Source organism: Lactuca sativa, chromosome 3 (assembly GCF_002870075.4).
Source record: "Lactuca sativa cultivar Salinas chromosome 3, Lsat_Salinas_v11, whole genome shotgun sequence".
Classification (NCBI taxonomy): domain Eukaryota; kingdom Viridiplantae; phylum Streptophyta; class Magnoliopsida; order Asterales; family Asteraceae; genus Lactuca; species Lactuca sativa.
Window position 1 is genome coordinate 121,536,237 of NC_056625.2, and position 12,823 is coordinate 121,549,059.

The 12,823-nt window shown below is 43.4% G+C and overlaps 1 pseudogene; it reads right to left on the reverse strand.

Moving 5' to 3' along the window:
- Positions 1–253: 253 nt before the first annotated feature.
- On the reverse strand, positions 254–371 carry LOC111902422 (5S ribosomal RNA; annotated as a pseudogene).
- Positions 372–12,823: the final 12,452 nt, after the last annotated feature.

Genomic DNA, 12,823 nt, shown 5'->3' on the forward strand with positions numbered 1-12,823 from the left:
GATTGATGAGAGGACATGCAAATTTATCATGTCTGAGATCACATGCGGTATCTTGGAGGTGACTCTTTTGATGTTCGGTAGGATTATGTAGGGGGTCATGGAGATTTTAGATGAGCACCTAGGGGAGTTTCATGCAGAGATTGCAGCTGGTCACCTTGAGACACAAACATTCTCATTTTGGGATTTGAAGGCTTGTTGAGCACTAGAGTTGTAACACCCCCTCTGGCACGTATCACAATATTGTCCCCTTTGGGCCACTCGGCACGAGGACTTCCCAGGGGGTCACCCATCCTGGTACTACTCCCGCCCGAGCACGCTTAACTGCAGAGTTCTTATGGGATCTGCTGCCCTCATGGCTTTAAAACGCGTTGTGATAAGGAAGGTATCCACACCCCTTATAAGGAGATGTTTCGTTCTCCTTCCAAGCCGATGTGGGATCAGATCTAACCCACTTTCACCCCCCATTATAGGGTTCGATGCCCCCGTCGAACACATCGACCCGTGCCCTAGCTCTGATACCATTTGTAACATCCCCCTCTGGCACGTATCACAATATTGTCCGCTTTGGGCCACTCGGCACGAGGACTTCCCAGGGGGTCACCCATCCTGGTACTACTCCCGCCCAAGCATGCTTAACTGCAGAGTTCTTATGGGATCTGCTACCCTCACGGCTTTAAAACGCGTTGTTATAGGGAAGGTATCCACACCCCTTATAAGGAATGCTTAGTTCTCCTTCCCAGCCGATGTGGGATCAGATCTAACCCACTTTTGAAAGTGGGTTAGATCTGATCCCACATTGGCTTGGAAGGAGAACTAAACACTCCTTATAAGGGGTGTGGTACCTTACTTGTCAACGCGTTTTTAAGCCGTGAGGGCAGCAGATCCCATAAGAACTCTACAGTTAAGCGTGCTCGGGCGGGAGTAGTACCAGGATGGGTGACCCTCTGGGAAGTCCTCGTGTCGAGTGGCCCAAAGCGGAGAATATTGTGATACGTGCCAGAGGGGGATGTTACAAATGGTATCAGAGCTAGGGCACGGGTCGATGTGTTCGACGGGGACGTCGAACCCTATAATGGGGGGGGGGGGGGGGTGAAGGTGGGTTAGACCTGATCCCACATCGGCTTGGAAGGAGAACTAAACACTCCTTATAAGGGTGTGGATACCTTCCTTGTCACAACGCGTTTTAAAGCCGTGAGGGCAGCAGATCCCATAAGAACTCTGCAGTTAAGCGTGCTCGGGCGGGAGTAGTACCAGGATGGGTGACCCCCTGGGAAGTCCTCGTGCCGAGTGGCTCAAAGCGGACAATATTGTGATACGTGCCAGAGGGGAATGTTACAAGAGTTCTTTGGGAGAAGGACCCGATCACCAGCAGATGGTGGATCATAGATATACAGAGCACTCAGTAGGCAAGTTTCTTCCCTGAGAGGTCGAAGGTGAGGTTCTTAGTGCCAGAGGGGAATGTTACAAGAGTTCTTTGGGAGAAGGACCCGATCACCAGCAGATGGTAGATCATAGATATACAGAGCACTCAGTAGGCAAGTTTCTTCCCTGAGAGGTCGAAGGTGAGGTTCTCAGCTTGCCTTCTGATGGATCGTGTTTGCGACTGGTGGTAGGAGGTTGGTCATGCTGTGAGAGCAAAGGTTGTGGAGGCCATGATTTGGACTGATTTTGTTATGTTATTTAGAGCTAAGTTTGCACCTACTAATGAGCTACAACAGCTGGCAAGGGAGTTTTAGGACCTTCGTCAGAGGAGACTATCGCGGAGATTACCGCCAAATTTAGGGAGAGGGCTTTACTGGTTCTGCAGTATGTTACAGATGAAGAGATAAAGAAGACAATATATCATGACATTATGACGGATGACATCAGGGAGTTTATTAGCAGCTCAGGATGTACGACATTAGAGGACATGATAGATAGGAATCAAGATAGGGAGATTGAGTTGGAGCTTCGAATGAAGCGGAAGCCAACTCAAGTTCAGGCAGCTGAGATCCTGGTAAAGAGGTCCGAGATTTTGATTCAGAATCGAGAGGCCAGCAAGGTCACGACCTTTTTTCCAAGTGTGCGAGGTCACACGAGGGGAGCTGTCGTGAGAAGAGAGGGAGCTGCTTTAATTGCAGACAGTCGGGTCATTATAGTAGGGATTGCAATTGGAGAGCAACGAGGCCATAAGAAGGTTAATACCAACCAATATCCTTCCATTAAAATCAGACATGCCATAAGAAGGATGGTTGCCCAATATTATTAGGTGGAGAAACGAGGGCACTCGGTCCATCTATGCTAAGGATTGCTGATGGACGTGAGGGCAAGGAAGATACTGATATGGTGATGAGCAGAACTTTTGAGTTGACAGCCGAGGAGGCCCAAGTTGCACCAAATATCATTATTGGTATGTATCTATCTCATTTTTCATGCTTTAATTAATTCATGCTTATTTTTATCTATGTATATTTAGCGACGTTGTTAGTTAATGTGTTGCCTACTCATGTTCTTGTCAATTTGGGGGCTACTCGATATTTTGTGTCTCTTACGTTTAGCAAGAAGTTTGGTGATTCTCCCAAAGCTTAGGATTACCCATTTGAGGGGGAGATTGTTGATGATCGTATCATGAATGATCTGAGAGTTCATTTGTTTTACAATATTGGGTTATTCCGAGAGAGGTATCTGATTAATTTGGTCCGTATTCCTCTATGAGGGAGAAATATCATTGTGGGCATGGATTGGTTGAGTCAGAATGGAGCTATCATTGATTGTGTGCATCAACTGATGAGAGTTCAATCCCTATGTGGAGGAGATCTAGTTATTCATGGTGAGAGTACTCAATGGGGACCATCTATTTATTGAGTTACCTTCAGCAAGGGTGCATTAGATTTTAGCATATGTTATGAATACTCGGATCGCAGAAAAGAAAATTATGGATAGTGTACTTATTTTTCGAAGGTTCCTATAAGTGTTTCTTAAGAATTTGTTGTGAGTGCCTCCTGAGAAGTTGTTAGCGTTTTAGCTTGATTTGGTTATGGCTGCGACCCTAATAGCCAAGGCATGGTACCGCTTAGAACCTACAGAGATGTAGGGTTGTTCACAAAGTTATAGGAGCCATTTGAAAAGGGTTTTATAAAGCCTAGCAGTTCGCCATGGGGAGCAATGATTCTTATTATGCAGAAATAGGTTGGGTTGTATCATATTTGTATCAATTGCGAGCAGTTGAGTAAGCAGACAGTGAAGAACCCTTTTCCACTTCCAAGGATCGATGATTTATTTGATCAACTTCAGGGTGCATACTTTTTTCCAATATTGATTTGAGGTCTAGATATCATCACATGAGAACCTAGGATGAGGATGCACAAAATACAAGCTTTAAGACTCGTTATGAGCAATATGAGTTTATGGAGATGCCATCCAGGATCACTAAACCATCGACAACGTTCATGTATCACCTAAACTGGGTGTGTCGACCGATGCATGACTTCTTAGTGATTGTATTTATTGATGATATCTTGGTCTAGTAACACCCAAATTTTCAAAAAAGAATTCATTTTTGCATATAAAAATCGCATGTCATATTTCCCAAAAATATCAAGTATCAACATTAATACAATTTATTATGTAAAGATGTTTATCACAAAAACCAGGATCCTCCAATACATGTCACCCAAGCGAGTGTGTGTACAGTCAAGCCGGGGGCTTCCTGCGATCCTCAAAACTACCTGAAACACATACCACATAACACGGTAAGCATAAAGCTTACTGAGTTCCCCAAAATACCACGCACATATAATTAGCAACTCGGGGCTATAACTCTACGAGACCTTCCGATCAATGTATCTCAGCCGGACCTTCCGGTCCTAACTCTGTTGACCTTCCGGTCCAATCCTTGTTGACCTTCCGGTCCAAACCATACAAACATATACATATCACATAGAACATATGTCACATAACACTTATAAGCACATAAGACTTTCCGGTCACACATAATCACCACTCTAGGTAAGGTATAGTGATAAGACTCACCTCAGGAAAAACTCGGTTAAATCTTGAACTCGAAACACTGATCTAGCCTCCGCCTAATCACACACAATAATCATCTCTAATTAATAATGGCTCTCAAAAGGCTAGACTAACCCCTCCATGCACTCACAGATATACCCCTCAATGGACTCCATAGTCCTCAAGATGACCAAAGACTAAAAGTCAACAAAAAGTCAACGGCAGGGAGTACGATGCGCGTACCAGCTCTATACGTCGGGCATACTCGGCCACCGTGAAGTCATCGGGAATGCTTGATCACTACGCTACACGTACCGGGATTACGCCCAGCATACGCCCCAGTTTCACACTCCTCACGATTTTGGACTTAATCAGTTAAGACACAAGCTCAAATTGTAGATCTGATCACCCTAAAGTCTCTTAACCCATAAAGTCAGTGACTTTACACATTTGCATGGATGTAAAAGTCACTAACACTCAAAACACCCATCCTCTTTCCTTATTAAGTTCTTCACTCATGCATGGCTCGTTCTTAACGTCCAAGATTGGATCTTTATGGCTCTATATCATCATATACACTGAAAAGGGGTTATCAAGGTCTATGGAGCTCCTTTACTCATAAAGTCTCCACCTTTGGGACTAAAAACCCTAAATACTCCAAAAGGAAGAACCAAGACAAAGAATTAGAAAGCATGGAGCTTTATACCCTTTTGTGAAGCTTCTCACGTAGCAAAGCTCAGATCCAAACTCCTGGGGCTCTCACTCCTTCTTCTACAAGGTCTTTCTTCACCTCAAAAACACAAAGATCCACTCACAAGTTCCTAGATGAACTCTCCAGCTACAAGGAAGAAGATTTAGGGTTAGGCGGGTTTCGTGTCTGGGAATGGTGGCCAGAAATGAGGCCATCATGTTCTTTAAATAGGGATCTTGCTAGCAATTATGGTTTCATTCTGAGCCTAGTACACCTAGCATACCCTATAGTACGCCCAGCGTACTGGGTGACCTCCGCGTCAAGAACACGCTCATGAGTACGCGCAGCGTATACTCACGTATACCCAACGTACTCGATTATCACATAATCTTCTCAAGGACCATGTTTGACAACTTAAGGAAGGATGAACGGCCAAAGATATATACCTGATCCCAGGATGTTACAATTCTCCCTCACTAGAATTACACTTCGCCCTCGAAGTCGTGCCCCTCAAATAATTCTAGATGCTGCTCACGCATCTTCGACTCTGGCTCCCAAGTCAGTTCGGACCCCCTCCGATGTTGCCACTAGACCTGAACCAAAGACACTTCCTTGTTCCTCAAAACCATAATCTTCTGATCCAAAATTGTGATAGGTCTCTCGATGTAATTTAGGCTCGCATTCACCTGAATATCCTCCAGTGGAACCACTGTCGTCTCATAAGCTACACACTTCCTCGATTGGGATACTTGGAAGGTGTCATGGATCTGACCCAACTCCTCAGGTATCTCTAAACGATATTCTACCTTACCCACTCTAGCGGTCACCCTGAAGGGACCGATGTATTGGGGCCCCCGCTTGCCCCTCTTCCTACACCGGATCACCCCCTTCCACGTGGATACCTTCAGGAGAACGAAATCTCCAACCTGGAACTCAAACTCGGATCGTTGCCTGTCCGCATAACTTTTCTGGCGACTCTGGGCCGTCAGTAACCTCTGTCTGACCTGCTGAATCTGCTCAGTTGTCTTGAGCACTATCTCAGTGCTACCCATCACTCGCTGCCCCACTTCTCCCCAACAAATGGGAGTCCGATACTTCCTCCCATACAGAAGCTCAAAAGGAGGCATACCGATACTGGAATGGTGGCTGTTGTTATAAGAAAACACATGCTCGAAGCATGTCCTCGAGCGTCTGAATCATCTGCTCACTTTGTCCGTCTATCTGAGGGTGGTAGGATGTACTAAAATGCAATCGCATTCCCAACTCCTCATGGAACTTCCTCCAGAATCTGGAAGTAAAATGCACCTCCCGATCGGACACTATAGATATCGGAACCCCATGCTGAGCTACCACCTCTCTCACATATATCTCTGCCAGGCTCTTTGCAGAAGAGCTCTCACTAATCGCCAGAAAGTGAGCGCTCTTCGTCAACCGATCCACAATCACCCAAATTGTGTCAACGGCCCACGCGGTCCTCAACAACTTGGTGATAGAATCCATGGAAATTTGTTCCCATTTCCACTGAGGAACCTTTAGTGGCTGCAACTTGCCATGAAAACTTTGGTACTCGGCCTTAACCCAACGACAGGTCAGACACCTCTCGACCACCCAAGCAACATCCCTCTTCATACAAGGCCACCAATAATCTCCTTTCAGATCCAAATACATCTTAGTAGCCCAAGGGTGGATTGGTAATCTCAATCTATTCGCCTCCTCCATCAGTACACATCGTGCTACGCCTAATAAAGGCACCCAAATCCTCCATTGAAAGGTTATAAGCCCCTGGTTGTCCGTCACAAACTCGGACACCTGCCCAACTACCCGCTCCCTCTTGCGGTTTTCCAGTCTCACGGCCTCCGCCTGGGCCTCTCGAATGGTATCTAAGACTGGAGTCACCACGGTCATCTTCATGCACACGTCTCGGATCGGGGTATTCTCTACTCCAGGGATCAGGGCGTCGGCTACCACATTAGCCTTGCCCGGATGATACAGGATCTCGCAGTCACAATCTTTCACAACATCCAACCATCTCCTTTGTCTCATGTTAAGGTTGGGCTGATCCATAAGATGCTCTAAACTCTTGTGGTCCGTGTATATAGTAAACCGAACCGCGTACAGATAGTTTCGCCAGATCTTGAGGGCAAACACCAACGCCCCCAGCTGGAGATCGTGGGTGGGATATCTCGTCTCATGAGGCTTCAACTGCCTCGATGCGTATGCTATCACATGCCTTCTCTGTATTAGTACCGCACCCATGCCTGTAATAGATGCATTGCAATATACCACAAAATCCTCCATTCCCTCTGGAAGGGCTAACACGGGAGCTTCGCATAATCTCTGGCGAAGGGTCTCAAATGAGGTCTGCTGCTCGAGACCCCACATAAAAGTAACGCCCTTCCGGGTCAACTAGGTGAGGGGAACGAGAATCTTGGAGAAATATCTGATAAATCTCCGATAATAACCGTCTATCCCCAGAAAACTCCTCACCTCGGATGGGGATCTCGGCTCCTCCCATATCATAACCGCCTCAATCCTGTCCGGATCGACCCGAATCCCATTCTGATTAACGAAATGCGCAAGAAACTAGACCTCTCGTAACCAAAAATCACACTTGGAGAATTTGGCATATAGCCTCTCTGACCTCAAAACTCCCAAAACCTCCCTAAGGTGCTCCTTGTGTTGCTCTCTGGATCTCGAATACACCAAGATGTCGTCGATGAACACGATCACCGATCGATCCAACATAGGCCTGCATACTCGGTTCATGAGATCCATGAACGTTGCTGCTGCATTGGTGAGCCCAAAAGGCATCACCACCAACTGGTAATGCCCATAACGAGTCCTAAATGTTGTCTTTTGAATATCTTCCTCATGCACCCTCATTTGATGATACCCAGATCTCAAGTCAATATTAGAAAACTAACTCGCACCCTAAAACTAATCAAACAAATCATCGATCCTCGGTAGCGGATAACGGTTCTTGACCGTCAGCTTGTTCAACTGTGACAACCCATAACTTTTATCTTGTACGATTAGTCATCAATATCAATGTTTAATGTGATTTCGTTATCTTTTAACGTCGTTCAAGGGTTCGTTTAAGTGTTCTAAGCGAGAGTATAGCCAAGGATGAGTTTAGGAGCAAGTCAACACATCATATGATAGGAAAATCAGGCCATACACACTGAAATGAGGTGTGTACGGCCGCACACATGGGTGTGCGGCAACACACCCTCCCCCAGCCGCACACTTTCCTCCATATATAAAGGAGAAACTCTTTCATTCACTGTTTTCCCTCTGGGCTACACTCTAATCCTCTCTCTACTTTCCCTCTCTAAAAATCTCATACAAGAACACTCTAAGGGCCTTAAAAACGTGAAGAACTCCATCATCTAGCTTGTTATACTGGTAAAACACCTGAATCTAAGCTTAAAACTCATAGTGTTCTTCGCATTCTTCATCCTTTGAAGGTGTACGGCCGCACACCTTCATAAGGTGGCCGCATTCACACTAAAACTCTCCAAAGTGAAGAGTTTGGCCTCTATTTGCTAGTTGAACATGGTATTAGCACTAGAACACCTCAAAAATCGTCATTTCAGGCACAAATAAGGAATGTACGGCCGCACACTCCTGTGTACGACCGCACACACCCTCTGTACAACCGCATACTCTTGTGTGCAGCCGCACACATAGTCTGGCCTCACACCCTGGCCACACACTCACTTAAATGGCAGTACACTTCCCTTACTTGATCATATAGAGTCCCAACAAGCATTTCCAAGTCTCTATCATGAAATAGCCTAATTCTAACACACATATGTGTCATCACATGTTAATAAGATCCACTTGCATACGAAACGTCGGTTGACACTCAACATTCGTAACCAGTCATACTCCCAGATCCTACGTCAAGCGGTGAGTTCATACCCCTACACTTTTCTGAGGTTTCCATGTTTTCAGGGCGAGGGGGGGATACAAGCTAATCATAAAGATTTTCATAACTTAAAAACTGGTGCAATTATAACGGTTTTCTATCAAACATTTAGATACCTTTATCCCTTTTGTAATATGCGTAGCATAAGGGACGCTTTCTAAACATAATTGCATAGTTTTCAAAACAATACCGGAACTTAACAAACCATTCAAACTATAATAGGTATAGTTTGGGATTTCATTACCAGTCTTACAGATTCAACTTCATGCAAAGTCAGACATATAAACCATGTCAGATTTGGTTTATCCATTACTACGAATACTAACTAGAGTATTTTGCTAAATAATTATTTTGTGTATAATTATTTATACTCTACCCGTTGCAAACGATTTTGAACTCAAGAACAACTAAACAACACGTAAACTAGTAATACAGGATTGTGAGACTCATCTTCGTTATGCCCCTCAGGGTACCAATAAATCCTCTCCGGTAGTATAACCAGAGTCTCCAAGAGGGAGAGTGTGAAATTTGTGAATAGATCTATTCGGGACTGACAATACCACACCTAAACTGTTAGCTACAGTTAGGCGGGCACGCCTGGGGTGACAAATTTTGAAATCGTACGACACCTGAAGAACATCAAGGAGGTCACGGGTCAAATTAGCATGGCTATACGACTCACAATATGTATAAACTAACCTTGGTTTACAGGATTCCTTTCTTCCATAGTTTTATTATAAGTAATAAAACTACTATTCTTACTGGTGATAGCCAGGGTTTTCAAAGAAATCTTACATGCTGGTGGTAACCAGGGTTTTCAAACGGAACGTACTTTTCATACAGAAACTAACAAACATGTTAGAAATGTTGGATTTTCTTGGAAAACATGCATACGTATTTCAGAACTTGGTAACAATGGTTTTCGATACTAACGACATTTACCATTAATGAAAATGAAGTATTTTCACAAATTCATTGACCAGTTTTCATTACAACAACATGCTTATGAACTCACCAGCTTTATGCTGATATTCTTTCAAAATGCTTGTATTCTCAGGTCAACGTTAGACAGGTACCTCACCCACTTTTGGAGAAGAAGGAGTATATAGAAGTCTCGTCTTTACTTTTGCATATACTGATGTACATAAACTATGTTTTCAATGTTTTCAAACAGTTGTAATATTCATATGGTAATGTAATGGTTGCGTTTACTATGCTTACTATGTACAATGGTTGTGATACTATACATGATGTCACCTGCTCCCGGACGTTTCCGCCGTTGTTTTCCTGACGGTTCGGGGGTGTGACAGATTTGATGGGTTTTGAGCATTCTAACACTTCCTAAGTGTACATGCAACCTTAATAAACCTTGGATCTATGTTTGTCTAAGATACATGCAAATAATTATTTTTCCAAGGCTTATATCCTAACTAGCATGGCATGGGGAACTTGAATCAAATAAAGCTAGTAGAAACACTTACCTTGTAGTTGTAGTTGATTCCTTGGAGTTTTAGAGCCTAGCACCAATAATGTGGATGCCTCAAATGAAAGTCACAAATCACCACAAACTTGGAACTTTGAGAGAATAGTCACACTTCTCTTGAAATCGGCCCTCACCTCAACATGTGTCAACTAGTGTTCACTAACTACAACTAGTTTAATTTCAAGAGCCAAAGCCTCCTTTGTATAGTGTGGTGGATTAGGGTTACATCCATGTAAACCCTAATACCCATGTCTCTTCATTTCCATGAGATCCATGGGTTAAAGCTCCATGGAGTATCCATGGACTTCTCCATCCAAGCCTAGCCCATTCCAAATAAGCATAAGCCCACACTATATAAATATAGAAGCCCATATTTAATTAGTAATATCTTTGATCACTAAATTAATCCTAGATTAATTATAGATCACTACTAATTAAATAATATGATCTTATATTAATATATTAGAACTTATAATATATTAATAAATCATAACTTGTACTATTCTCAAATATTATCCATAAATTGTTCGGGTGAAGTGCAACCCAAATGGACCATGCCAGGTCGGGTCAAGTATATACCAAATATAGTTATGGGCTTAGACACTATATCCAACAGTCTCCCACTTGGATAAGTCTAGTAACTATATTTGCAAGTATAACTTCAGGAACCGATCTGCAATCGTAGCTCTTTAAACTCTGTTGAACTAGAACGTGCCATTTAGATAAGTGATCATATAATCCTCTGTTCTAGATATCAGCCGGACAAACACATGGAACATTGTCTTGCTTATTGTCCAGCATTTGTTTCCCGATTTCCGATTTGTTTGACATAGAACTCAACTGAACACATCAATTTAGTTCTGACTGGGCCCGGTACATAGGTCAAAACAAAAACATCGAGGGCCCAGATATCAACTTCTAATCCAAGAAGGAACAGATAAACTTCGACTCATATGTTTGTTCTACCACTCATTGAATTACACACAAAGGCACGTTTTATAACATCGAGTTACCAATGCGTTTACGTACAATCAATGCATAACCAACTCGTAAGTAACAAATCATATCTCTAGGTTTGAAGACTTATATGATATTACCGTCTCACGATCACTCGAGATAAAATTCCATGAAGTGATTCCAGTGAGCATGGGTTGAGTCCAATGCTCAGAAATTATGAGCACTCATGATTGTTGTAGCCATGTCCAACACCTTAGACCTCTGCAACCAATCATGACAGTCTTGATTCATACCTACTTCCGACATATGACCGAATGTGGAGGTTTGAATAATATGATATACCAAACATAATTATTCTGGAAGTCAAAACATGCAGAAGAAATATAGTAAAAGATCGACAAGAGTTAGCAACACTTTACTCATAAATAAAACACCTTTTATTCATCATCAAATGTCAATTACACTTTACAAATTTCTAGGTTATCTAACTACTAAAACTTATATCATCCTTCAGCCCTATGCTCTGAGCATGTTGGAGATGCTTAACCCTACTCAGTCCCTTCGTGAGGGGATCTGCCGGGTTCTCATCCGATGATACCCTCTTTGCCATGAGGAGTCCTTGTTCAATTCGATGTCTGATAAAATGGTATTTTCTGTCGATGTGTGTGGATCTCCCGTGATCCCTTGGTTCCTTGGCTAAGGCAACCGCACTATTGCTGTCACAGAAAATATCCATTGGCTCTTTTATAGCTGGAACAACTCCAAGGTCTCCGATGAAGTTCTTTAGCCATATCGCCTCCTTTGCTGCCTCGCTTGCTGCTGTATACTCTGATTCACAAGTGGAATCAGCCACTGTCTCCTGCTTGGAACTCTTCCAAGAAATTGCTCCTCCGTTTAGGGTAAAGACCCAGCCTGACTGAGAGCGGAAATTATCCCTATCAGTTTGGAAACTAGCATCACTATACCCTACAACTCTCAAGTCATCACTCCCACCGAAGGTAAGGACCCAGTCCTTAGTCCTTTGCAGGTACTTGAGGATATTCTTTACCGCAGTCCAGTGTTCCTTTCCAGGGTTCGCCTGATACCTGCTAACCATGCTCAAAGCAAAGGCTACATCAGGTCGAGTACACGTCATAGCATACATGATCGATCCTACAGCTGAAGCAAAAGGAAATCGACTCATTTCTGCCATCTCAGCCTCAGTACTAGGGCTTTGTGTCTTACTCAATCTAGCGTTACACTGAATGGGTAACTCACCTTTCTTGGAGTTATGCATGTTGAATCTTTTCAACACTTTGTCCAAGTAGGTACTTTGACTAAGTCCAATTAGTCTTTTACTCCTGTTTCTCAAAATCTTTATCCCTAGGATATTGGCAACTTCACCAAGGTCCTTCATAGCGAAACACTTCCCAAGCCAGGACTTTACTTCCTGCAGGGTTGGGATGTCATTTCCTATGAGTAGTATGTCATCCACATACAGTACCAAAAAAACTGACTATGCTCCCACTAGCCTTGATATAGACGCAAGATTCATCTTCACTCCTCGAAAAGCCAAATTCCTTGACTTTCTCATCAAAGAAAAGATTCCACCTGCGAGGTGCCTGTTTCAATCCATAAATGGATTTCTCGAGTTTACACACTCTATTAGGGTTCTCGTTGCTGACAAAACCCTCTGGCTGACTCATGTAAACATCTTCAGCCAACTTTCCATTAAGGAAAGCGGTTTTGACATCCATTTGCCATATTTCATAGTCATGAAATGCAGCTATGGCTA